At 48.0% G+C, this 25,362-nt stretch overlaps 2 long non-coding RNA genes across 9 annotated transcripts in view; one reads left to right on the forward strand and one right to left on the reverse strand.

Annotated features, from left to right (window-relative positions):
• Window positions 1-949: 949 nt before the first annotated feature.
• On the reverse strand, window positions 950-2,772 carry LOC134479471 (uncharacterized). Its single transcript, XR_010052831.1, has 2 exons — window positions 2,605-2,772; window positions 950-1,355 (listed from the first exon to the last, which is right to left on the reverse strand). It is a non-coding gene; the product is annotated as an uncharacterized LOC134479471 (long non-coding RNA).
• The window catches only part of LOC134479470 (uncharacterized), a 29,441-nt gene continuing 5,428 nt past the window's right edge, over window positions 1,350-25,362 (forward strand). For 3 of the 8 annotated variants that reach the window (XR_010052823.1, XR_010052826.1, XR_010052829.1), the window contains exons 1-3: window positions 1,350-3,437; window positions 7,961-8,084; window positions 21,965-23,495. This is a non-coding gene — a long non-coding RNA (uncharacterized LOC134479470). Of the gene's footprint in view, window positions 3,601-7,960; window positions 17,018-21,964; window positions 23,496-25,362 lie in introns of those variants that run through there. The other 5 variants (XR_010052824.1, XR_010052828.1, XR_010052825.1 and 2 more) reach the window with 5 other exon arrangements.

The following is a 25,362-nucleotide window of genomic DNA, read 5'->3' on the forward strand; positions in this document are numbered from 1 at the left end:
CACCCTGAAGGTTCAGTCCCCTTCAGCTGAGTCTCCTGGTAGTGCAGACAGCCACACACAATCACAGTCCCATGCCTAGGCACTGGTGCCCACTCGCTGTGACCTCTGTCTACTCTGGGCATCACCTTCCTTTGGTGCAGGAGGTGGAGGTGACCCCTTCCACCTGCCCCCTTGCCAGCTTACCAAGTTAGTAGCCATCTCAGACTTCACGTCAGTCCAGATCCATCCCCAGAGCTTGCGTGAGAAAAGTCAGTGCCATTCTCCAAAGCCAGCACAGCAAATCACACACAATCCAAGTTCAGCACCATGCAACCCCCCACCCTCAGGCTGCTTACGCTCCTGCTGGGAGTTCTGACCACCACAACGCTACAGTTCAGGCCTCAAGATTCCCCGGAAATGGATCAAGATGGGGGGCAGGGGGACGGGGGTGGGGAGTGAGAATTCAAAAGGGGTGCTAGGCACATATCTCAGGAGGTGATGCTTCAGTAAGGAATGGAGCTAGAACTGGGGGTTTGGGGCTAAGTTCAGCCCTATGTAGAGTCACTGAGACTTTTCATAATCCCGCTCTGGAACTAGGACAGATCTTTAGACATGATCCGATTTGAGGCAAGGGTGTATGGATTTCACATCCCTAATTAGCTAGTTACCAACTGTGGCTTCCCTTGGAAGCTGGACCAAACAAAGTGGGTGACAGAGGACAGACCTAGGGAAGGATGTCTGGGACCACTGACATCACACAGTTACAATCAATAAATGGAGTCCTGAAGTGAATGGTGGCTGAAGACTTTTATTTATGTTAATGAACAAGATAAAACAGATTTTTCTTTCAGTTGCAGGGAACCTTAGGGAGACACCATCCTATCCACACAAACTTGTCTTGAAAGATCCCATGCAGAGAGACCCTTACTCAAGTCTTGGGAAATCGCGGACCCCAGACACAGAGAGACCGTTTTGGATGTAATAAGCAAAGGCGAGGTTTATTACGGAGACCTATTACAGAGATCTCCGGGCCAACACGTTTCTCGTGCAGGAGACAGAGGTGTCACCCCGAGAGGCTGGGAGAAAGAGTATTTAAAGGCAGAGGCTGTGAGCCCCAGGGGATGGGGGGATGTCAAAGGGGAATGCACTGCAAGTTACAGGATTGTTTTATGGCTCTAGGAGATAAGGGGACGCCAAAAGGTTTTATGGCCCCCTGGTTCCTGGAACAGAGCTACTAAATCAGGAGAAGGGTAGGGTCTTCAGGTCCTCATTATTTTTAAAAGTTTGTCAGAATTGATGAAGCATCTGTATTTGAAACACCTCTGGTTAGGCTTGGGCCGCTGGTTTCCTGGGGTGCTCTCTGTAGGACGAAATGGCTAGAAAGCACAAGTAGGGGCTTAAATAAACACCACAGGGGCAGAACAAAGAACAGTTACTCACACCGGGTGATAAGCAAAGTAGTTCTCTTGCATTCCTTTTTTTTATCTTTATGGCCTGTTATTCCTGGTGGCAGGGCTTAGCCCTGAGTCTGTGGCTTTTGGGACTTACTCTTTTAGTTTTATATTTTTAAACCTTAAATTCGTATAATTTTCCTTTCAGTCTAACCACATAGCAAGTACCCAAATCAAGACAGTTCTGGGGGAACAATGGTTCAGTGTCACTTCACAGATGGAGAAACTGAGGCACAGAAAAGATAACTCAGTTTGCTACACGGCTGAGCCAGTCCTCACAAACTTTCAAGACATCGTAGAGGAAGAATCCTCAGGAAGGAGGTGGGTCAGTTACAGACAGTGGAGACAGAAAACGCCCAAGGTTAGGCGTGATCACTGGGACGAGCTCTGACAAGGTGAGGTGTCCAAGAGAGCTGAGAAGTGGAGAGGAAGTAGCTGTCTCGAATTGTTTTCTGCTACTCTAACAAAACACTTGAGTCTGAGTAATTTATAAAGAAAAGAGGTTGCTGTGGTTTGAATTGGACCCCTCCTCTGTGAAAACCCTTCTTGAAATCTCATCTCCATTGTGACGTTTTCGAGGGCAAACCAAATCTCTAGCCAGCTCTGGTGGATGAGAATGGGGCCTGGGGTTATCTAAGTCCAACGAGGCGGTTTGTAGTGGTCGAACCTGGTGGCTCTGTAGAAGAGAGAACCCATGTGGCGCTGTGTGGGGCCTTGGGACTCTGCCAGCAAGAAGGCCATAACCACATGTGGGCAGTTGACATCAGACCAGGATTCAGAGCCAAAATAAACCTCTTTTACAGTTTAGTCGGCCTGTGGTCTTGTGTTATCAACAACAGAATGTGAGCAGAGGCAGAGGTTTACTTTGGCTCCTGGAGCCACGGTCTGGAAAGTGCAAGACACATCGCCTACGTGTGCTGAGGGCTTCCGGGGGTGCGCTGGAGCGCTCGGGGGGTGGGGGGGGTGGGGGGGAAGGAACCAAGCCGGTGTGTGCGGAGAGCACAAAGTGCCTGCAGCAAACGGCCCTCTGTTCTAACACCCTCTCTAGAGATAACCAATTCAGTCCCCAGAGCGCAAAAGCCTCACCCACTCCCGAGATAAGTAGTCCTGGTCCCCAGAGCTAGGCATTAATCTCTCTTAGGAACCTAATGTTTTCTTAAAGGCCCCATCTCACCTCAGTACTGATCCTCTGGGAGTTAAGACTCCAGACATGAGCGTTGGAGGCCATGTGTTCCAGTCACAGCGGTGGAAGAAGGTATCTGCAAGCTTCAGTAGGTGGCGCGCCCCAGCCCTACACTGGCTTTGACGTGACAAATGGAGCGAAGGGATGGCTTTCTCAAATGATTTATATTTATTGCAGGATAATTCAATATAAAACAATAATCCGCATGGAATTGTTCAGTCACAAAGCTCCCTACTGACGCACGGCACACGCATGCTCCTTCCGGGTGGGAGGAAACAGTTGCAGGGCCTCACCCTAAGAAGAGCACGGGAATCTGTGAGCGACCCCAGAGTAATGGACCTGGACTGCCTCTGGCGCAGGACTGGATCAGACCAGGGAGCCTCCAGCCAGAGGCTCTTGGCCAGTACTGGAAAAGAGACATAGAACCAACCTCCGTGCTGGGTCCAAAAATCTCAGAGCTAAGGATGATCGTGGCCTGGAGGCTTGGAAATCCAAGATCACCTGACCGCATCTGGGGAGGGTCTCACGCTGCTTTGACCCACGGTGGAAAACAGAAAGGCCAGTGGATCCAGGATTGGTTCCACGGGGCTCCTGATCTTCAGTCTCACTATTTGCTAAATGCAGCGTAGAAAATCCTAACTTGTATGCCCTGTGTCCAGCGTTGCCTGGGCCAGCCTCGCTCATCCGGCTGTGGGTTCACTGACATGCAAATTAGGTAGCTCAAAAGGACAAGAAATGGAATGATGCCTGCCTGCCGCCGAGTCTGCCTGCCGTGAAGGACTCGCACACTCTGGGACCATACGCCCAAGTAAACCCTTCCTTCCGTAAGTTGCTTTCGGTCTTGGTATTTTAACACGGTAACAGAAAGGTGACTCAGAACCGATATGCAGCACAAATAGCCCAGTTACGCGCCCTGTGCAAGGGGCTCAGAGAAGACGAACAAATGTGAAGATGAAGTCAGGGTCCGCTTTGGCCGTGATGTTTGAGGTATGTGTTTGAGTTCGGCACTCACGTGGTAGCTCACAACTACCGGTAACTCTAGCTTCAGGGGATTCCGTGCCACCTTCTGGCCTTGTTGAGTGCACGCACGCACACACAGACACACGCACAGCCACGTACATGTACACACATGTTGTGTCTACACATAGTCACATACATGTGCACCCACACACGACACACACGGGTACATACACGTGAACATAAGTAATTCTAAAAAGATATCCGAGAATAGAACAGCGGAGCAGGTAAGGGTGGGAAGAGGGCGGTGTCAGCCTGTTGGCAGGCACGGCGATGGAGAAATAGTGGGCTTTCAAAACTCCAAAGCCCACCCTCTGGTGACACACTTCCTCCAACCAGGACCACAACTCCTAATCCTTCTAATCCGGTCAAAGAGTCCTACTCCCTGGTGACTAAGCAGTCAAGTGTTTGAGGCTATGGGGCCATTCTTATTCAACCGACACAGTCATTAAGAACAATGCCCTGACACTCCATGTGTGCTACCTCAGACAAGAACCTTGAAAACCCAGCCAAGGAAAGAAGCCAAGTCAGGCATGTATGTGGTCCTGTGAAAGACCCAGAACGGTCACATTCTGGGAGCCAGGAAACAGATTGGTGGCTGCCCGGTACTCGAGGAACGAAAGAAAAGGTAGCAACTTAATAGATAAGGGATTTTTTTTCTTTTTGGTGTGTGGTGAGTGTGTGTGGTGAGTGTGTGTGGTGAGTGTGTGTGGTGAGTGTGTGTGTGGGGGGTGACACATTGTGGAGCCAGGCCGTATGGTGGTTGGACCTAGCTGTGAACTCACTCCGTACCACTGAGCCGCAAGCATTAAGGTGCTCCCTTCTTTGCTCCCGTGGATTACACCAAAAGAGATTGTCTTGAAACCAAACCAAAACAAAACACCATATATAGCGACTTCAGGCCACTCCTGTGAGCAGAGGACTCATTCCACAACACTCCACACCCCTCATCCGTCAGTTCATTAATGTCTGGGCCGTCAGCACCAGACAATGTCGGGAGCAAAATGGCAAACCCCAAAGGTACAATAGTCTCTCTGCCTTCCTTCCCTTTCCCCGACTCCATCCCAGGATGTCTCTGCCACTCTTGAGAGACGCCTTCCCTCAGTGAGTAAAACAGCCAGTTCCTGCACACCTATTTTGAGAATCGCCCCGAGCAAAGAAAAACAGGCAACAGGCAGGGAGGTTGGGCAACAGGATCCCGGTCCTGTGGTGTGGACTGGAAGGAAGGGGACACTTGAGATTTGGCAGAGGTCTCTGTCCAGGCTTCCTGTGCCTTCGGATGTGGCAGAAAAGCTAGGCCCTAGCTTTGTCTAGCCACAAGGTTGGGGATGCAGAAACTGGCCACACCCTTGTCCCACATCGGAAAGTGGGGACTTGAGTAAGTAGATTCTCCACCTCTCCTGAAAGGGCGTGCAGAACGTGGTATTCTCAACTCTCTCTGGGATGCAGATGTCAACCTGGGGGTGGGCAGTGGAGAGGGAAAGAAACGGTGAACTGGAATGGGGGTGGCTGATCTGGACAGTGAGGTTAACTCAGTGGGTTGAACAAGCCGCACCCCAGGTTCAAGTTCAGAGATGTCTGTGGGCCAGCATGGGTGAGCTTCTGAGTAAGTAGGTGCTATATGTTTGAGACCTGGTCTCCCCAGATAATACCGATTGGAGGAAGCAGGAGACCAGCATAGTCACCAGAATATGATGTCAGCTTTCAGTCACAGTGACTTTCAAGACAATGTTGTATAGTGAAAAGGCCACCCGCCGGTGGGTCAGAGTTTCCACCTATTCTGATTTCACTTCTGATGCTGTGATAAAATAGTTCAACAACAACAAAAAAAAGCAGCTTAGGGAAAACAGTTTATTTTAGTTCACAGTTCCAGTCCAATATTGTGGAAGAATCATGGTAAGAACCTCAAACAGCTGGCCACATGACATCCGCAGCAAAAAGCAGGGAGAAATCAGTGCAGGCATGCTCACTCCTTTGCTGGGCTCAGCTAGATTTCTCCACTCTCACTCGGGACTTCATGCCTAGGGAATAGTGCCGCTCACAGTGGGACCTGTCTCCCCACATCAATTAATTTAAATGAGACAGTTTCCCAGACGTGCTCATGGGCAAGCCTCATCTAGACAGTCCCAGATTGAGACTTTCTTCCCAGGTGCTTTTAGGTTCTATCAAGTTGACAGTTGAGGTTAACTATCACTCTACCTGCTGGTTGGGTGGTCGAGCTTTCTCTACGTATAAAAAAAGAAGCGCAAGGCCCTGGGTTCGGTCCCCAGCTCTGAAAAAAAAAAAAAAAAAAGAACCAAAGAAAAAAAAAGATGAATGCCCAGTTAGCAGGGGAAGGGACTGTGTGAGGGGGGAGGGAGAGGGGGCAGCCATCAGGATGTAAAATGGATAAATAAATTAATGGAAAGAAAGATATGAATGCATATGTCACACATACAATTAGGGTTGCAGACATGAAGACTGACACATACCAGTTGTCAATAAAATAGCAAAAGATGGTTGCTCCTCAGACTTTCACCTTCTCTCAGAGATGATTCTAACTTTCAGGCCAAGCAAACCTTCAAATACCGTGCCTCTGGAAAGGGGTACTCCCCTCCCATATCTCTAGCCTTGCTGGAAACGGACAGTGAACCACTTTAGTATCCTCTCTGGATAGCATTCCTTTATTTACCAAGAGCCCCCCCCCCAAAAAAATTAAAATTTACCAAAAAAAAATCTATCACTTCAGTTCATTCCATTTCTGGGATCAAATCCAAAAGAAACTAAGGGGAGGAAGTGGAAAAAGCACGTCTGCGGTTGTTTGTCGTGAAGTTATATATAATACATAAACAGGAATGTTCGCTTAAATGCCTGGGAGCCTATGGCAAGTTAGTACCACAGAATCCTACATGTTTACGGTGATCACCATGACAACCGTGAAGGACGGAAGAGGTTTGATGCCAAGCTTCAAGGAATTGTATGTTGATTAGGAGACAATCAAGTGTGTCATAGAAGAGAGGAAAGTCTGTGAGGAAGTCAGACACCAGGCTTGATGGGGTAGAATGGTACAATGGTGTTATAGGACCAATTTTTGACATTATGAGGCTATTTGATAGTAGTTACTTTTTCAGTATTATTTTATAATGACATTTCTTTAAACAGCGTATCTTGATCACACCTACCTCCAACTCCCTCTTTCCACTCTCCTGGTCACCTGTAACATGTCACCTGCCCACTTTGTGTCCTCCCCATTAAAAACATTTCGATTGGTAACCTACTAAATCCAATTAGTGGGGGCTGTTGGAATACTGGCTGGTCTTGCTGGGTCACGATGGCCGCTATGAGTTCCTGAGTGTGATAGCCATGTGTAGAAGACAGTATTTCTTTTATTTTTTTAAGATTTATTTATTTATTATATGTAAGTACATTGCTGCTGTCCTCAGACACACCAGAAGAGGGTATCTGATCCCATTACAGATGGTTGCGAGCCACAATGTAGTTGCTGGGATTTGAACTCAGGACCTCTGGAAGAGCAGTCAGTGCTCTTAACCACTGAGCCATCTCTCCAGCCCAAGAAAACAGTATTTCTTAACACCATTCCTCGTCTCTGGGCTCTTCCATATTTTCCACCCCTTTTTCCATGACGCCCTGTGAGCCCTGGCTTGTGGATGTCCATGTAGATACCCACTCGTGTAATAGCGTCATGAGTGTTAAGGAGGTTACCATCCACTTCGAGACTGGATCTGAGGCAATCTCTGCCAGAGAAAACACATGCCTTGCTCTGCAAACCTGATCAAAGCCCACACTTGCAGAGCTCATGGGCCCTGGATGTGAGGAACATATTGATACTGTCTTGTTAAAGAAACATGTTGTCAAATTGCCTTCTAAATCTTTATAGTTATATACATGAATTAGTGTCATCTTTAATCTTGGTCAGGGAAGCTTTCTCCAGTGGCTAGTTATGCAGAATCTCTTCTGTTTTGATGGTGGTGGTGGTGGTGGTGGTGGTGGTGGTGGTGGTGGTGGTGGTGGTGGTGGTGGTGGTAGTGAGATACTAGGAATTTTACCAGAAGCCTAAGAGTGGATTCTCCTTGGTGAGCCTTCAAGTACTTGCAACCTGTCACCAGTTTTCTTTAAACTCACCAATCAGAGTTCTTGCCTGGGTAACCTTAGACCTCAGGAAAGGCATTACCCTTGCTCCCAGGATCTAAGAACCACTCTGTGCTAGAGGACAAGTCATTGTCCCCCTCTGGGCTCTGTCACACACTGCCTTATATCCCATGGGTTGGGCTCAGCCACCTTCCTGTACAGCACCTAAACGCCTACCCTGAACCATTGACTCTTCTCTCAGTCAGGGATCTTCCAGAAAGCAGCTATCTTGGAGGAGCAGCTGGACACAGAACAGACAAGACCCACTAGCGTGTCAGCCAGCATAAACAAGTCTACTATCAGATGGACACTGTGTCATGAGCCAGGTACTTAGTCATTGGGCCATCTGCCAGGACAAACCATTCCCTGTGACAACCACACTGGAAACACCCACAGGCAATCTCAGATCCTGGTGCTGGAGTTCCCTGCTGTGATCGCCCCCCACCCCAACCCCACCCCCGGCCATCATGTTCCAGGAAAGACCTCTCACTAGAGACTCAGCTAGAGGACCAGAGGAGCATGAGACTACCGTATTATGCTGGTCACACAGAGCAATAGTAGAACACAGTAGAAGGGAACCATGCAAGGGCATATTCAAGCCACTCCATCCATCACACACCCGTCTTTGCCCCGCCCTGTTCTAAGAACAGCTTAGTTCATCAACTTGATGTTTAATATTACACTGCTCTAGTATACTGAGTAGGTACCCAAGAAATAATCCCCCCTCCTGTGTGTGTGGGTGGGTGCATGCACACGTGCGCATCTGGTATCTTCATATATGAATAGAGCAATACACACAGAGAATCCAGAGGAAGACGCCATGAATCCTGCTGCACCTTGTTCATCTGAGGCTATGTCTCTCGCTGAAACTAAACGAAGACTGTGGCCAACAAGCCCCAGTGATCCTAATGTCTGCAGCCCTACAGCACTAGGGTTCCTGACCCTTGAGCGGCTGTGCCCAGCTTCTAAGCACATGGTGGGATTTGAACCTAAGTCCTCATGCTTATACGGCAAGCACTCGCCCATTGGGCCATCTCTCCAGCCCCAAGAAACCCTTACTGATTAACTCATCGATGTTTCTCTGCTTGCACTGAAGGCTGGTGAAGGTAAGAATTATGCAAATCATGTGTTTCAAATGCCTGGCACAACAGGGACACCCTACGATGAGGCAGATACCACCCCATCCCCACTTCACACCTATAAGGAAATTGGAGTTGAATGTACCCAAGCCCGAGTCATACCGGAGGACAGCGACCCATACATAGCGCGCATACTTGGAAGGTGTTTGAAGAACTGACTGGCATCTGGCTCAGAGCTCCTACTCCTACCAACCTTGCAATTATAAAAATGGTAGCCCCTGGGCTGGGAGGTGGCTCAGTGGGTGGGACACTTGCTGTACAAGCACGCAGACCTGAGCTTAGATCCTCTGCACTGTGGAAGAGCTCTCGAGTGAGGTTGGAACTCAAGCATTAGGACGAAAGGCAAAGACAAGCAGATCCTCTGAGTTCACTGACTATCCGGTCAAGCCAATCAACAAGTGCCGTGTTCAGTGATGAGAATCCTCAGCCAATCAACAAGTGCCTTGTTCAGTGGACTCCTCAGCCAATCAACAAGTGCGGTGTTGCCGTTTCAGTGGTGAGACTCCTCAGACAGTAAGGTCTGGAGAGGAGACATGAGAGAGACCTGAGAGAGACCTGGAATCAGACGAACTCAGATACTTAGCTCAACACTGTCTGGTTTCTCCCTCCCCCTCCCCTCCCCCTCCCTCTAAAACCATAATCATGTTTTCCCTGACTCCGGATTTCCCCACTGTTTCTCTGACCTCCACGCCTAAGTTAAAAGATACGGCTTTCTCTCCATTTACCTCCTCCTGGCAGCCACTGAGGTTTTAAGTGTGTTTGGTTGGTTGGTCGGTTGGTTTTCGTCCCAGGGCAAAGGATAGCACCAGGGGCATGTGGTTAGAAATAGAAACAGGGACAGCTTGATAAGAAAGGAAAGGAACTCCCACAAATGGTCGAGAGCTGAGGAAGAAGCCAAAAAGCTTTGGGTATAAAATGTGTCTGTAGCCCTTTAAAAAAGACTTCGCCATGGTATTCCGTTGGCTTTCCTCTGTTCATTAGAAGACGCTCAGGTCAAAAGAGGATTCCAGTTTTTCTCTGCCAACCTTTATATATTACCCTGATGTTGATGTCTCCAGTCCCCACTCCACACACACACACACACACACACACACACACACACACACACACACAAACATATGTATACAACACACATGTCCATACACAAACACACATGTCCACTCCACGTATGCACACATACAACACAACTCTTAGTGCCTTCTTGTAACAACTAGCCGGGGAATAATATATGACTAAATGGCAGAAGAAAATCCAGCATAGCCATCAGATGTGTCTCCAAAAGTATTGTGCTTTTTTTTCTTGTTGTTGCAATAACCACTGTAACATACGTTTTAATTCTTTTTCTTTCTTTTTTTTTTTTTTTTTTCGGAGCTGGGGACCGAACTCAGGGCCTTGCGCTTGCTAGGCAAGCGCTTTACCACTGAGCTAAATCCCCAACCCCACGTTTTAATTCTTAACAGTAATTGTAGTGATATATCAATTCAGAAGACATTTTCTCACTTAAAGCATTTATTCAAAGGCTTTTATAATCCCTAGGCTCTATCCGCATCCACATTTTCATACGTACCAGGAATATCTAGTCTATTAATGTAAAACTGAGGAACAAGAATTGGAGAATAAACACAAACTCAAAGGCAAAAAAGGAATATAACTAGAGCGCTTACCTAGGAAGCGCAAGGCCCTGGGTTCGGTCCCCAGCTCCGAAAAAAAAAGAACCAAAAAAAAAAAAAAAAAGGAATATAACTCATGACTTTGGTTGTTTTTGGTTGTCTTTGTTTTTGTCGTTTTTGTCGTTTTTGTTGTTTGGTTGGGTGGTTGGTTGGGATTTTTGTTTTTTTGGGTGTTTTTTGAGACAGAGTCTCACTGTGTAGCTCTGACTGTCCTGGAACTCACTCTGTAGACTGGGCCAACCTCAAACTGGCAGAGATCCTCCTGCCTCCGCCTCCTGAGCGCTGGGACCAAGGGCTGGGATCATGACGTTTGGGATCTCTCAGCATCCATGTAAGCATCGTTCACAAACACCGGATTGCAGGGCCCTCGAGTTCCATGGACAACTTTCAGAATGGAGACATAAACACCTTCTGAAACACTGACAATCTCTAACGTTTTATAACTTAGGTACAGGGGTGGGAGAGGTGGCTCAGGGTGAAGAACACGCATTATTCTTGCAGAGGACCTGAGCTCAGATCCCCAGCATTTACACCAGGTAACTCACAACTGCCCATGACTCCAGCAGCAGGGAATGCCCGTAACCTCAGGCACAGCATGTGTGTAGACATACACACATGCACACGCAAATAAATAATACTAAAATATTTAAAAGAAGTTTCAAAGTTAAATAAAATAGTCAAAAGAAAAAGGAAACTGCAGTTTTGTAACTGTGTCAAGATGAGCTTCATCGTGAATATGAACCATTGACCGTTATTTCAGTGAGCTCACAGAGTTCAGCAGTTAAACGGAACTTCAAGGCCTCTCCCCTAGGTAGAAGGTCTCAACTTCACAATTGCCTGAAGAGCTCTGGAAGGGGCTGGGCCAGGCTGTGCTGAACAAGTACAGCTTTTGTTTTTGTCTTTTCCTGGTCAGGAAGGCCTGGCTACTAAAGTTTTAGATGTTTGATACAAAGTATGACATGCACCTATAATGCTAGCCCTCAGGGAGCTGAGGCAGGAGGATCACAAGTTCCAGACCGGCCTGGTTACACAGTGAAACTACCCTGTCTCAAAGACAAAACAGCAACAAAAAGGTTTTGCTCCGATGCTTTTAAATTTTAAACCACATAAACTTAGATGAAATGTGGAGGGAGACGGTAAGTCATCCCTGCCTCGGTGTTTGACCACTTCCTGTGATTCCAAAGGTCTCTGGGGCTGTTGATCTGTAGAATGGAAATGCTGCGCACTGATACCTAGGCCCGCAACCCTCCTGTCCCAGCACCCCACAATGCTACAGAGGCAGTAGCTTCCGGGTGGCTACCAGGGAAGTTAGCCGGAAGTTATCGCTTTGTGCAAAGTCCGCTCTTAAGAGGTCAACGAGGGGGATTGGGGATTTGGCTCACTGGTAGAGCGCTTGCCTAGCAAGCACAAGGCCCTGGGTTCGGTCCCCAGCTCCGAAAAAAGAAAAAAAAAAAAAGTCAGCGAGGAAACTACCAACAACAAAGCTTCGAGTTTGCAGACACCTATGAATCCGTCTCTGGATGCTATAACGTATAATGAACTATACAAAACAAAACCCTAGGCAAAAGATTGTTCCAGTAACCAAAGCCCGACGCCTAATCCAGGGCCGTTCCAGTCACTGGGTGAAGCTCCGACATGTCCTTCCCATTTCCTCTGACTCACGAATGTAAACGAAAACATAAGCATGGCAGAGCTGCGCTCCTTGTCTGCTGCAGCCCTCGGCCGACTCTGGCCTGCCAAGGGCTTTCTGTAAGAGTCAGTTGTGCAATTCACAATAGAGAGTTCCTTAGTTTTTCTGCATGTCTAATGGTGTCCTGTGCATCCCTGTGGCCAAAGAAGTCACAACAAACTTTTTTACACTTGTAATTCTGCCGCGTGTGAATGCCGATTGAGAATTTGTCAGAGTGCCACAGTACAGAGTCACTCTTGGTATTGGTGCTTTTAAAAATCTACCAGCTGAGCCCTGGTAGCCAGTGGGGGGTGTAAGGGGGGAGGGGGAATAGCTCCATCAGTGAAGTATTTGCCTCACAAACACGAGGATCTCAAGCCCCATGAAAAATGTCAGATGTGGTGGCAAGGCAGCGGGATCTCAACACTGGGAGGTAGAGATGAGAGGATTCCTGGGGCTCGCTGGCCCAGCAGCATAACCTAATTTCTGAGCCAATGAGAGACCCTCTCTCAATGACCTTCCAGAAAACTTATCCTCACGGCCTCCTTGAAACATTAATGAACAAATGCCAGCACACGCATGTATCTCCCCAACACAGTAATACTCCATGATCTAACTTGCAGAGAACTATTTACCCTCGAAGGAGACAGACAGGAAGACTGTTTTGCTGGTGCCTGGTTTTATGTAGGATACACACACACACACACACACACACACACACACACACACACACTCACAGCGGGTGCAGTACAGTGGTGAACACTTTTTTCCTCCAAGGTTGGAGAGAAGGGCAGGTTTGGGGAGAGTCATAGAGAACTATGAGTTCTCTAGTCCTAATGCATTAGGTCACAAGATCTTTCCCTAAGACCGGAGCAATTTAAAGACCAGGTCTGTGTCATTAATTACCGGAAGTACATAATCGAGTTTCCTGTGTGTTTGGCAAATAAATTGCTGTATTGTATTAAGATAAAGTTATGATGCATCCCCAGTGATCAACCATGGTACAAATAACCTTATGTGGTACTCAGCAGCCACTCAAAGTGGCATTCAGTGACCTGAGAAATGTTCATACTATGACATAATGGCAGAAAGAAAGTTACAGAGTAACACATCAATTACCAACAAAACTTGGCGTCAAGAAGATCACACTAAATATTTTTTCCAGAACTTGACAAGGCATAAATCAACTCTTGGCTGGTGTCCGCCTCATCTGGAGGAAACAAACACTTTGTAGCTCTTTGCGACACCACAAAAAGCTTTAAGGGAAGACTGTTTGGATCATGGCTGTTTCCTAGTTCTGGCGTAAAGTTGAAATGGATGCTGGGAGATGTGGCTACACTAGCCCTGAGAAGATGAAGGAAAGCTCAGGAGGACTCCCATCCTGAGGTACCACCAGACAGGATATCTTGCCAGTGTGTAGACATTTAGACATGATATGGTACGTCCAAACTTGAAGGAGTGCAAGCTTGTTTCAGACTGCATTGCAACTCCTTTGTAACAAATCTTTCCAGTATTTCATGTTTGGGGATTTCTAGTTGGCCTACGGTTGATCCCACCTGGATAAAAGGCGAAGATGCAAGGTGAGAATCAGGCAAGGGCTGGAAAGACTGAGAGGCGAGTTTAAATAGTCTTTCGGACACTCACACACTGAGCAGAATTCCTCCTGGCTGTGGCTGGGAACTGCTGGCTGGGAGGGAGGTAGAGAGACAGCTGCTAGCATGCTTAGCAACACTTTGGACTCAAACACACATTACCAAATAAATCGTTCACCATTGTTCCAAGCCTGTGACTCTCCCGGACATTGCCAGACAAACACTTCTGTGTATAGCAGCCAAGAATGGGAAAACAAGCTAGCCAGTTCCCTCTGGACCAATATGTTATTGGGTGGTTCGTGAAACCGGCCTTGGCCCACCGCTCAGTGCACAGGAGCGGGGAGTGGCTAAGAGCAGAGGGAGAACCAGCTTCCAAGACAGGGGTAAGAAAGCACTGGCCCGACCCTGCATCCCGTGATGTCCCACACCAGGAATTGAATGATGTAAGGGGCAGTAGGTGAGAGGTCATAGGGTGAGATGTGCTCCATGTACAATACATGCATGCATTATAATGTTCTTGTATGACACAGTTCTGTGTACAGTGAATAGATACAGTGAAAAGGTTTTTAAGGAGAGTAATCAAAGCATAAATGAGAGCAAAAGTTACAAAAATGCTAAGTGCATCTGATTAGGATGACACGCAACTATCAGGGGTTTTTAAGATTTGTTTTTACTTACATGTGTCTGTCTTTGTGTGTGTACATGACACACATGTGTGTATGTGGGTGTATGTGTATGTATGTGTCCTCAGAGACCAGAAGAGCAGGTCTCTGGGATCTGGACTTACTGGTAATTGTGAGCTACCTAGTTTAGGTGCCAGGAACGGAACACAGATTTTCTTCCAGAACACCATGTTCTCCGAACCACTGAGCCTTCCCTGCAGCCTCTTCTGTAGCATTAGCATTGAAATACCCATGTGTTGGGCACTGGGGGAGAGAGGAGACAGCTTAGTGGCTAAGAATGCTTGCTGCGTGTCCTAGTATGCTTTCTGTTGCTGTGATAAACACCATGGTCAAAAGCACCTTGTGGAGGATAGGGTTGACCTCTTCCTAACATTTGCAGGTTGCAAACCAGCATCGAGGCAGAAACCAAAAAAAGAACACACTTCTAGACTTACTTCCTCTGGCTTGCTCTGCTGCTTTTCCTATAGAGCCCAAGTCTGTCTGCCCACAGTGGCCCGGGCCCTCCTCCCTCCATTAGCAACAAAGAAAACGCCCCACAGAACATGTCCACAAGCCACTTTGAAGAGCCAACTCTTCACCTGAGAGTCTCCCTTCCGGGGTATGTCTGAGTTTGTTGACAAAAACAACCAGCACAGCAGACCCATACATGTGCCTAGCACACACCTGTGCATAGGCCACACATGTACACTCACAAAGGAGATTTTGACAGGACTTTTAATAGCAAAGAAACAGCTTCACAATGATCTAAGGTACGGAAGTTGATTATCAGGGACCTCTACATCTCTATGTGAACAGAATGGGCACAAAAATGGTTTATATGAAAAAAATGCACAGACACAAAGGAAGGCTAAGCTGGCCTTGGATTTCCTTACCATGTAATGCTCAAGCAATCATTGTTGATAAACCTGGAAACAGATTCTGATAGAGCACTCAGCCTTGGGGTGGCTCCAGATGTCAGGAGGCCCTCACAGGGAACATGCTATCATGACAGATTTAGAGTATAATTGATTTCATTTGGCTTTAGTAGACATTTAGAGAGTGCTTCTATGGGCGAGGGTATTATGATCTGAATGTGGGGTGAACCCAAAGGAGACTGAGTGTTGAGGGCTTAGTGGTCAGCCTGTGGCACTGTCGAGCAGTGATTGGTTCAGGAGAGTGCTGCCTCATGAACGAGTCACTCCATGAATGAATTTGTAGTTGAAGGGATACTTGAAGGTAAGGCTGCCCTGATGTTCTGCCTCAGCTCGGGCCAGAAGCAATGGAGCTGCCCAACCTTCACTACCTGTCACATTTATATTTATTGTCAATTCGAATTGTCAGAATTACCCAGGAGGAAAATCTCTGGACCTGTCTATGAGCGATTGCCTAGACTGGGTTATCCAAGGTAGGAAGAAGAGCCACACTAAACTCAGTGAGACCTGGCTGTGGGCTGATGTTTTGGATTGAAATAAATAGCAGAATGGGAACTAGGAACCACACTCTCGGGTTCCTGCCTACAGGTACAGCATGGCCGACTTGGTCCATGACTTCCTGCCATGATGGACTGTGTGCCCTCCAACCGTGAGCCAAGTCAAACCTTTTCCTCCCTTAAAGTGCTTTTGTCATGTGTTTGTCAGAGTGACAGACACCTGGCCGTTACATGTTTGGGATGTAAAGATCTGATGCAAGGTCTTTCTTTTGTAATGCAAAAGGGGATGCAGATTAAAAATAGAAAGATGGCCACCCTAATTCAAAACCAAATTAACCAAAGACTCATGAAGTCCTGAACATGGCAGCAGTACTGGCTTCTTATGCCGGCTCCTTCTGCTGTCAGGAACACAGCCGAACATTCCTCTCTGGAAATGGAGGAGACTGACCGGGATGCAGCAGCCTGCTGGATGCCATCTCATCCCTAGTACCGATCTGTTTTGCTTTGAGAAAATGATCAGAAACCACAGGCTGACACCTTGGGAATGTGTACTGGCCAGGCAAAAGCTGTCGGGTGACAAGTGACAGTGAGAAGAAGCTGGCCAAGACATGCTCAGTCCAAATGTCAGCGCCACTTACACTCTCAACAGCACTGTGTACTTACATACACAACAAGGGGACAGCTGGGGAGCTGGGGTAGCTGAAGGCAGTCACCATGCTGTTTGACAACATCCCCCGGCCCGGTCTGGTGTCCTCCAGCAAGTTGTCACTAAGGAGCTAACCTGTGGTGGGCCATAGATTTCAACACAGAAGCTGAAGTCATACTGGAAGAGAAGATAAACATCCTGACTTGGGGTAGCTGAGCCTGGCAAAGCAACCATTAAAATAAAAGCGAGATTGGTGATCGGAAACCATAAGAGCCAACTCTCTGCTGCACAGACACCTTTCCTTTCAAAATGAGTAAGCACCGAAGAGATGGGAGGAGAGGATTAGTATAACCTGTGTCTGGTGAGGATCTGGAATCCAGGGTGTATTTTTCAAACACTTAGGTAACTTAATAACAAAAAGACTATACAATAAAAACAGAAGTTTCCCCAAAGAAGGGATATAATGGATTTCTTTGTATAGTTCATTGGTTTTTCTCTCCTTTTTGCTGTCTGTGTGTGACTCGGTTTTAGACATATACCAGGCCGGCCTCCAATTCCCTGTCCTCTCTCGGCCTCCCAAGTATTGGGATGATAGGCAGTGGGTGCTCCGCCCAGCTAATAGTGTTCAGCATCCCTTCTCATTGAGTAAACAGAAATGAAAGACACAGGGAGAACTGTTAGGAACATTTGAAGAGTTAAAAGCTGTAAAATCAGACAAAACCAAGTGTGGGCAAGCACACAGCATATACACGTGGGCCCGTAGGCCCCAACATAGCACATTCTGTGTGTGCTAGTTGACAAAGATCCTTAGAAAAATCGGCATAGATTTACCTGTAATCAGGACCAGCTGCTACATATTTCTCCAAGAAAACAAACACGCATGACCACAATAGTTCTGTATAAGAACGCTTACATTGTAGAAGTCTTCTACCTCCTTACATCAGGTTTGTTACTGGGCATTTTGTTTTCTGAAGCTATTTAAAAAAAAAAAATCTTGGCATTTGCAATAAAACAGATGCAGCCAAAATTGTTATTTTTAAGAGAGAGAGAAGCCAGACTCAGAGAGACAGATGAGCATCACACTTTTTCTCCCTTAAGTAGGCCCAAGATGAAAATTTCTTTATATGTGTATCTTAGCATGGGTCATACAATAGAAAGAGGACCTCGAGAAAGGAAAGAGATCTTAATGGGGAGAGAAAGAAAGGTGGGAATAGAATGTGTGTTTTGTAGACACACTATTGGGAAAGAAAGGTTCTGGGGGGAAAACAGGCAGAGTGGAATCTTGGGAGAAATGGGAAAGAGATTTAACAAAAACAGATAGTACCAGAAACAAAGTTTCATGTGCTAATTGAAAAAACCAAACGCTATTGATAAGGTATCGTTTATAAGATAGAAACTTGGCTCAGCAAGTAAAAGTACCTGCTGTCACCCTGATGGCCCAAGTTCGATCCCCGGAGCCCACTATCCTAGTCCCTCAGCACGGCTTCTTGTACTTGAGAAGGTAAGGCTGGTATGACTGCCCCTCATCCTGGACCAGACACTCTCCGGACAGGCATCACTGTTGAGGCCCCCTTGAGTGAGCAGCAGGGATGCAGGAAGTCGGGAATGAGAAGACTGGTTTCAAAGCCCGCAGAACGTTGAACCCGGAGTACAGGTTGTTTTTCTGGCTACACCATGAACTGCACGCAAGGCGGACATCCTCCATCTCTAAGGTTCATTTCCATCATCTCTGATAAGTAATTTGTTCATTAGTGTGACCAGGGGGGTGGGGCTGTGATTGTCTGGCCATTGGTTTGAATTATGCCCCACCCCCAAAGGCAGATGTAGCTTCCAGGCCCAAGAGCCATCTTTTGGGTCCAGCATCTCAGGGGCCCCCCAGAAGTAGCCTTGAAGAGTTCAAATGCAGGCTCCCTTTTGTTATCTCCCCCTCTGCTAAGTATAAAAGAGTGTCCAACCAAGGGGTCCCCCTGCAGATGAGAAAGCAGGTCTGGCTGCCAGCCCAATGTGCATTTACAGACATCCTCCAAGACCCATCTCCTGTCTGGGGACAATGGTAGTAAAAGCCTAATTACATTACCATCTGGAAGGCTGCTACAAACCTGAACCCTTGGCGTGGCTAATCACTTTAGGGATTCTGCTTACTGAATAGTTGCTGGCGACAGCCCAGGACGGGGAGGGGCGTGGGGTCTGAGAGCCTCCATGTTTTAGGCTTGCTAATGAGAAAACCCACTCATCCCTATCCACTAAGTGTGAGGGGCCCAGACTCTGGAGATCAGGATAACCAGCCACCCACAGCTCACAGTGATCCTACCCCAAGGCAACACTAGTCACTCATGGTGCCTCTAATCACAAAGGATCCATAAGGAGGACTCCATAAGGAAGGGACCAGGAAGGAGGCAGGGAATACTCTAGCTCTGATCACTTGAATACCAACACCCTACACACCATCTTAACACCGCTCTGATCATCCAGTCTCTCAGACTGACAGCGAGCCTTAAACATCGCATTGTATTTTTTATTACTTTTTTGTTTCTGCCTGTGCGTGTGTGTGTGTGTGTGTGTGTGTGTGTGCACGTGCGTGTGTGCGTGTGTGCGCCTGTGTGTGTGTGTGCACAGGCTACAGGGTATGTGTAGAGATCAGAGGACAGCTTGCAGGAGGAGTTGGTTCTCTCCTGCCTGCCACAATGTGAACTCATCAATAGAACTCAGGACATTTGGGGGCAACTACCTTTCCCTGCTAAGCCATCTCACAGCTCGACATGCATTCTCATACAAGGTATTCTTGAGAACAATATTCAAAGGTCCAGGCCAAAGGATGAAAGGCATCAGGATGTTAATCTAGGAGCCCGAAAGAAGCTTTCTAGGGGAGAGAGGCAAAGGCTGCCTGTCAGTACGGGAAGACAGATCTCATGTCCTTTGGAGATGAGCGTGGTGTTTGACTCCAGAACTGAGCAGGTCTCTGCCAACAGGAGGTACAACCAAGAAGATGGATGAGTGAAGCCCGGAGTGCTTCAAGAAACTGTCATGATGGGGTTGGGGATTTGGCTCAGTGGTAGAGCGCTTGCCTAGCAACCACAAGGCCCTGGGTTCGGTCCCCAGCTCCGGAAAAAAAAAAAAAAGAAGCTGTCATGATGCACAGGGCTGTGGCTCCAAGACAAACACATGTGAGGAGTGGCCCAGAAAAGAGTGGAAACAGGGCAGGGCTAAAGCTCAGGACCCGGGATTTCCACAGAGGTCAAGGAAACACCCTCTGTCTCATTCACATATGTTTGCATATGTTAGCATATATTTGCATACTCCTGTCAAGACTGTTCTGGGGTTCCACCAAGAATGGTCCTTCATTTTCTTGTCTTCACAAAATTATGGGTAGAGGAAATGACTGGCAGTTTCCAAGGAGGAAAAGCCTCTGCTGAGGTGCAGTGGGGAATGGTGACTGACCACTTCAGAATCCTGTGTGGAAGGCAGGAGAGAGTGGGGACTTGGGTCAAGGCTGGGGCTCTTGACTTGTCTGAAGATCTTCAGTACCCGTTGATGCTTTGAACTTTAGGTTCTGGGTCCTGAGCTTCCAAAGTCTTCAAAGGAAGCCGTGACCTCAAAGTTGCATGAGACATTTTCAGACTTCTCAAGCTGTTTATAAAGAAAGAGGGAGCTAGAGAAGCTGACTCAGAAGATAAGAGCACTTGCTGTGTGAGTATGAGGACCTGAGTTCAAATCCCTAGTACCTGTATAAAAGGCTGGATGTGGCTGAGCACACCCAGCACTGTGGGGGAGACCGGACAACTGCTGGAGCCTGCCGGCCCCCTGCCTAGCTCCAGAGCCAGTGAGAGACCCAGTCTCAAGAGACTCGGACAGCTGATGTCCTCCTCTGGTCTCCATGTGTACACATACCATGTGTGTACACAAAACCCCACAAGCACACATACTCACCAAATGAGACTCTCAGAAGATTTGGGTACTTTATTTTTTAACTAATTACTTTTTATTTAATTCTTTAATTTTATAAACTCCCTATTAAAAAATTGCAAATAAAGTAAGCCTCATAAGTTAAATTAACCAGACCCAACACTGTACATCTCAGTGACTTTTATAGTTAGAAGGGCCTTTCTGAAGCTTCACATTGGGTTTTACATGTGCATAATAGAATGTATTTTCATGTGCTTCTCCACACCAAAAAGATGACAACAGAGTTAGAGCTAAAACAAGCAAGCAAACAGAAGAACGAGTTTTATATCCTTGTCGATAGCTCATGGCCAGCACCTCAGTTCTCTCTCGTCTTCTTCTAATTAGATTTTCTTGTCTGCTTACCTTCGTGTTGTATTGAGCCCACATGTACATGTATTTGGATGCATGGATGCACTATTGGGTGGATTCCACACGTGAGGGAGAGCAGGAGTTTTTTGTTTGTGAGACTGTATGACCTTGGTTAATGTTATACATTCTAAGTCCATTTTTGTAGACTTAGCAATTTGGTTTTCCTTTAGAGCGGAATACTATGCCATTGAGTACACACACCAGATTGCCAGTGACTGCTCGCCTGCCATGGCACAACTGGGCAAATTCTAATTCTTTGCTATAGTGAATAAGGCAGCAGTACCCATGCTTATTTAGTTACTTAGTTACCCATTCTGTTGCTTTGACGCACACCATGACCAAGGCAAGTCTTATTAAGGAAAACATTCAATTAGCTGCTGGCTAACGCTTTCAGAGGGTTAGTTCATGATCGTCCGGACGGGAAACAAACAGGCCTGGCGGTGGGACACACTTCCCATAAGGAGGCCATGGGCTGCAGAAGGGAACACCTCAGGTAGAAACATGGGACAAGGTACCCCAGGACACGGATTCTACCTTCCGGCCCCTCTGCGACAGGCTGCTTGGTAGCCAAGTGGGCCCCAAATGCTGTATACACATGGGGCAGGCAGGGGTGGTGCCCCTGGGCCGATAGGGTCCTCTTGTGTAGGGCCAGGGAGCCTTTGGACTTGAGGGAACAGGTTTGGAGCAAGAGTCAGGTCGATGAGTGTCTAAACCCTGAAAATCTTGTCCTGGGATTGGCAGGAATAGGATCGCTCCTCCCCTGCCCTGGGCCTGTGTATCTCGGATATAGCCCTGAATCCTCATCTAGTTCAGGTAGCCCAGTAGCCAGGTTGAACTTCCTCTCCCCTTATTAGGTCATACCCAGAAGCACCTGGAATTCGTCATGCAAATGAGGCATCCCCAGCACCCTGGCCCTGACCAATGACATGATTCACTCTGATAGGCCCTATCCAACCCCAAAGGTTTAAATAGCCTTTGTCCCGCCCCTCACCATTCAAATGACCTGTCTCACTAAAGCGGCTTCCCTCGAGTCTGTTCTCTGCTGTCTGAGGTCTCTTTGAAACCTTCCGCCTTGCTTCCCCTTTCAGGATCCACCGGTAGTGATCACTGGCCGTCCGGAGAAGCGGCCAATCAGAGAAGCGGAGCAGGAACAGGCCTCTTGCAAAGCCCTGGGACCTGACCTATAAGCTCACCCCTCCGGGCCCACGGCTAAAGCCCTGCTCACAAAGGCGGGTCACATCGGGGAGGTATAAGTCCAGTGAGGCTGGCTAGAAACAACCCCATGCTGGACCACTGGTGAGAGAAGCAGATAGCAGGAGACTGCAATGGTTTCGGAATCCGCCATGGTATTGGTGGTGTCCATTTTAGGTGCGCGTTGTTCTGTTTTGCGTTCCTTACCGGAGCTGTCACGATGTTACGTGCCCAGTTCTACAGACTTCCCACCCCTACCACTTGAGGCTGGACGTAAGCATTCTCCTAAATCACTCTTTGTAAACTCCTCTATTTAAACCATTGCCTAACCCTCCACTAAGCAGATTGGTCACAGTTTACTTAGTTCCTATTATTAGGAGTTCGAGTTCTTTCCATATTATGCTGTTACAGTGGTGATTCCCTCCACTGTTCCTAACGGGCTGCTATCTGGACACGCAGGCCTCACCTTTTTGGGAGGCCCTGCTGCGGCCTAGCATCATAGGGCACAAATGTGTTCTATTTGACCCCAGTGCCTATCCACCTTTCTGATGTTTACGGTTTTTTTTTTCTTTTACAAAAAGAATTTTATTCAAAAATGGATCAAAGGCTTTAATTTAAAACCTAAAAAACTCCAAGCACACGCATGCTGGAGCGCCTGCCAAGAACAAGAAAAGCCTGTTAGGAAGACGTTGGAACAAACGACCCCTTGAGAATCACAGGAAGTCAGCGGCACAAGGAAACACTGCGTCGTCACTTCCCCTCCACACTGGCAGGGCGCGAGGACATGAGGCTGGCATAGCCTCTGTCCAGGAAAGGAGGGGTGCAGAGTTCTAACAGTCCAAAGAAGAAGGGGTGGGACTATTTAGGTATGGAGGGGCTTCAAAGCAGGGAGCCCCGCCCCACTTTGCACCCCGCCCCTCTGCTAATGGCAAGTGTTCACATTTTTCTTTTGTCCTGCTGGGTCTTGGGGGACAGGGAGTGGGCGCGTGAGTGTGGACAGGCATGGCAGCCTGCTTTGGGGAGGGGCAAAGAAGAGTGGAAAGGAGCAAGCCAGGCATGGCCACATGTGAAGACCTATGCTGGTATTCTGTCTAAGCTCCACCCCCAAGTTACCTGGCAACAGATATGCCTAACTCACTATAAAAGGGGCTGCTTGGCCCCTCCTCACTCTCTTATCTTCTCTTCCTTCTCGCTCTTCCCCTCTTCCTCTTTGTCCCTTCTCTCCCCGTTCCCCTCCCCGCTTCCCTCCATGTGCTTATGGCCGGCCTCTACTCCTCTCCTCTTCTACTCTTCTTCTCTCATTAAACCTTTCCACGTGGAACCATGTTGTGTTTTGTCTGGACCGGTCCAGACGCGAGCCGAGATTTTGACCCCAACAATCTGGACTCCAGGCCAAGAGATGCCCAGAGCGGGCACAGGGTCCTTTGGGTAAGCAGTAAGGATCGCATGGGGTATCGATGCGCCAGTCTCTCCCAGACACTTACATCGTGAAATTTCAACTGGAGGCACAGGAATGAGCCAGCTCCATGCTGGGTGGACGAGGGCAAGATAAGCTATAACTGGATTCCCGTGAGATACAGTGGGTTCCGGTTCTCATCCGTGAGAGCTCGCCCCATCCTTCCTCCATCTTGGGAAGAGCTTTAAATTTTCCCAGGATGACAAAGTGGGGAGGGGGACCTCTAGCTGATCTCGCCCAGTCCACCGGAGCCACACCATGAAGGTTCATTCCCACAGAAGGTTCATACTCCCTTCAGACCACACTATGAAGCCCCCCTCCCATGCCACCAGACCACAGAGAGACCGACCGCCTGTGAACCTTACTTGCTCTGTCCCTAGGTTGCCAGACCTACTGTGGCTTGCTCAGCTAGCTCTCCTTTGCTTCCCCACCGAGACTGGAAGCTTCAGGTCAGAGAGCTGAGTGTGTTCAGCTCAGATTCCAGAACCGCAAAGCAGCCACAGTGAAGCCCAATGCCCGATAGAAGAGAACAGAATGGATGTTTCTAGACTCTGCTTCTGAGCAAGGTGTTGAGGGCACAGCTGAGACCAGTAGCCTGTTCCTGGGGTACCTGTTGTCTACTGAAGGTGGGGAGACCCCCCCCACACACACACCCATCCAAAGGTGTGGAACAAATGGGTGGAGTCCAGATGGCTTCAGGGGCCTCTAGGAGCACACTCCTGTACTGTAGCATACCCACGTGCTTTGCTTCCTGTTTCTAGCAAGCCATCCATGTGCAGTGGGAAGGCGTAAATAAAAGCTTAGTCACCCAGTGGAGTGACCGAGAAGTCACCTCCCTCCTTAATAGCCACCATAAACACAATCCTGGTCAGCTCTGTTTGTTTACTCTTTGGAGTTTATGTTGCCCCACGGAACCTAATGTCAAAGACGAGCCACAAACATCTGACTCCCCATATTTAGTCATCTCTGTACTGAGCGTACGTCACCCACCATTAACACACTTGAAGAGTGCTAAGAGGATGAGGGGGAAGCAACGCCCCCGTTCAGCCCACCCTCAGAAGCACTCCAGCCCCTGCACCCCCCACCACGTATGCGCCCTTCCTCTTGGCTACAAACAACACACACCACCACTCACTGGAACAAATACAGCTCACGAAAGTGCAGGCCCTCTGGACTGGGCCATACCAGCATCGCCTCCAAAGCTCAACGCCTACTGGTCCCTCCACACCTGCATGGCTTCCCTTTCCAAGTTTCCCACAACCAAACCTTCCAGTCAGTCACAGGGAACCCAGAGTGGATGTCCGAGGCCTTATGGCAAGGACTTGTTGGCCTCTGCTCGTCTCAGTGTGCCAGGTGTTAGTTCCCATTTCACAGATTGGGAAACAGAGGACGAGAAGAGCAAGGGATTTTCTTAGAGCCTCATTCTTCTACTAGCCTTCCGGGCTATGGTAGCAGGCTCATTTCCTGCCTTCTGCTCTCCCCCCCCACCCCCACCCCCGGCACGCCCAGTCCGCTAATGCTCCAGCCTCCTTCTGAGTCCTAAGGTTCTGAGATAATTTCTAACATCTTAGAGCAGCCCTCAACGGCTCTAACTGAGGTGTAAGGCAGCACAACGCCTGGAAGTAGAAAAACATGGCTCTCAGCTCGCTGGGAGCAAGAAATGTTTCATTCTAGAGCCAAATATGAGTGAACATGACTAGGGAACACGTTTACCACAAACTCCACGCTCCAGGGTGGGAGAGACTTCAGAGCGTTTTTTTTTTATTATTATTATAATAACAGAACAAAGACGGTCATAAATCAAGGCATTTAAAAATCACATTGGGAAAGACATCAAAG

Source organism: Rattus norvegicus, chromosome 6 (genome assembly GCF_036323735.1).
Source record: "Rattus norvegicus strain BN/NHsdMcwi chromosome 6, GRCr8, whole genome shotgun sequence".
NCBI classification, from domain to species: domain Eukaryota; kingdom Metazoa; phylum Chordata; class Mammalia; order Rodentia; family Muridae; genus Rattus; species Rattus norvegicus.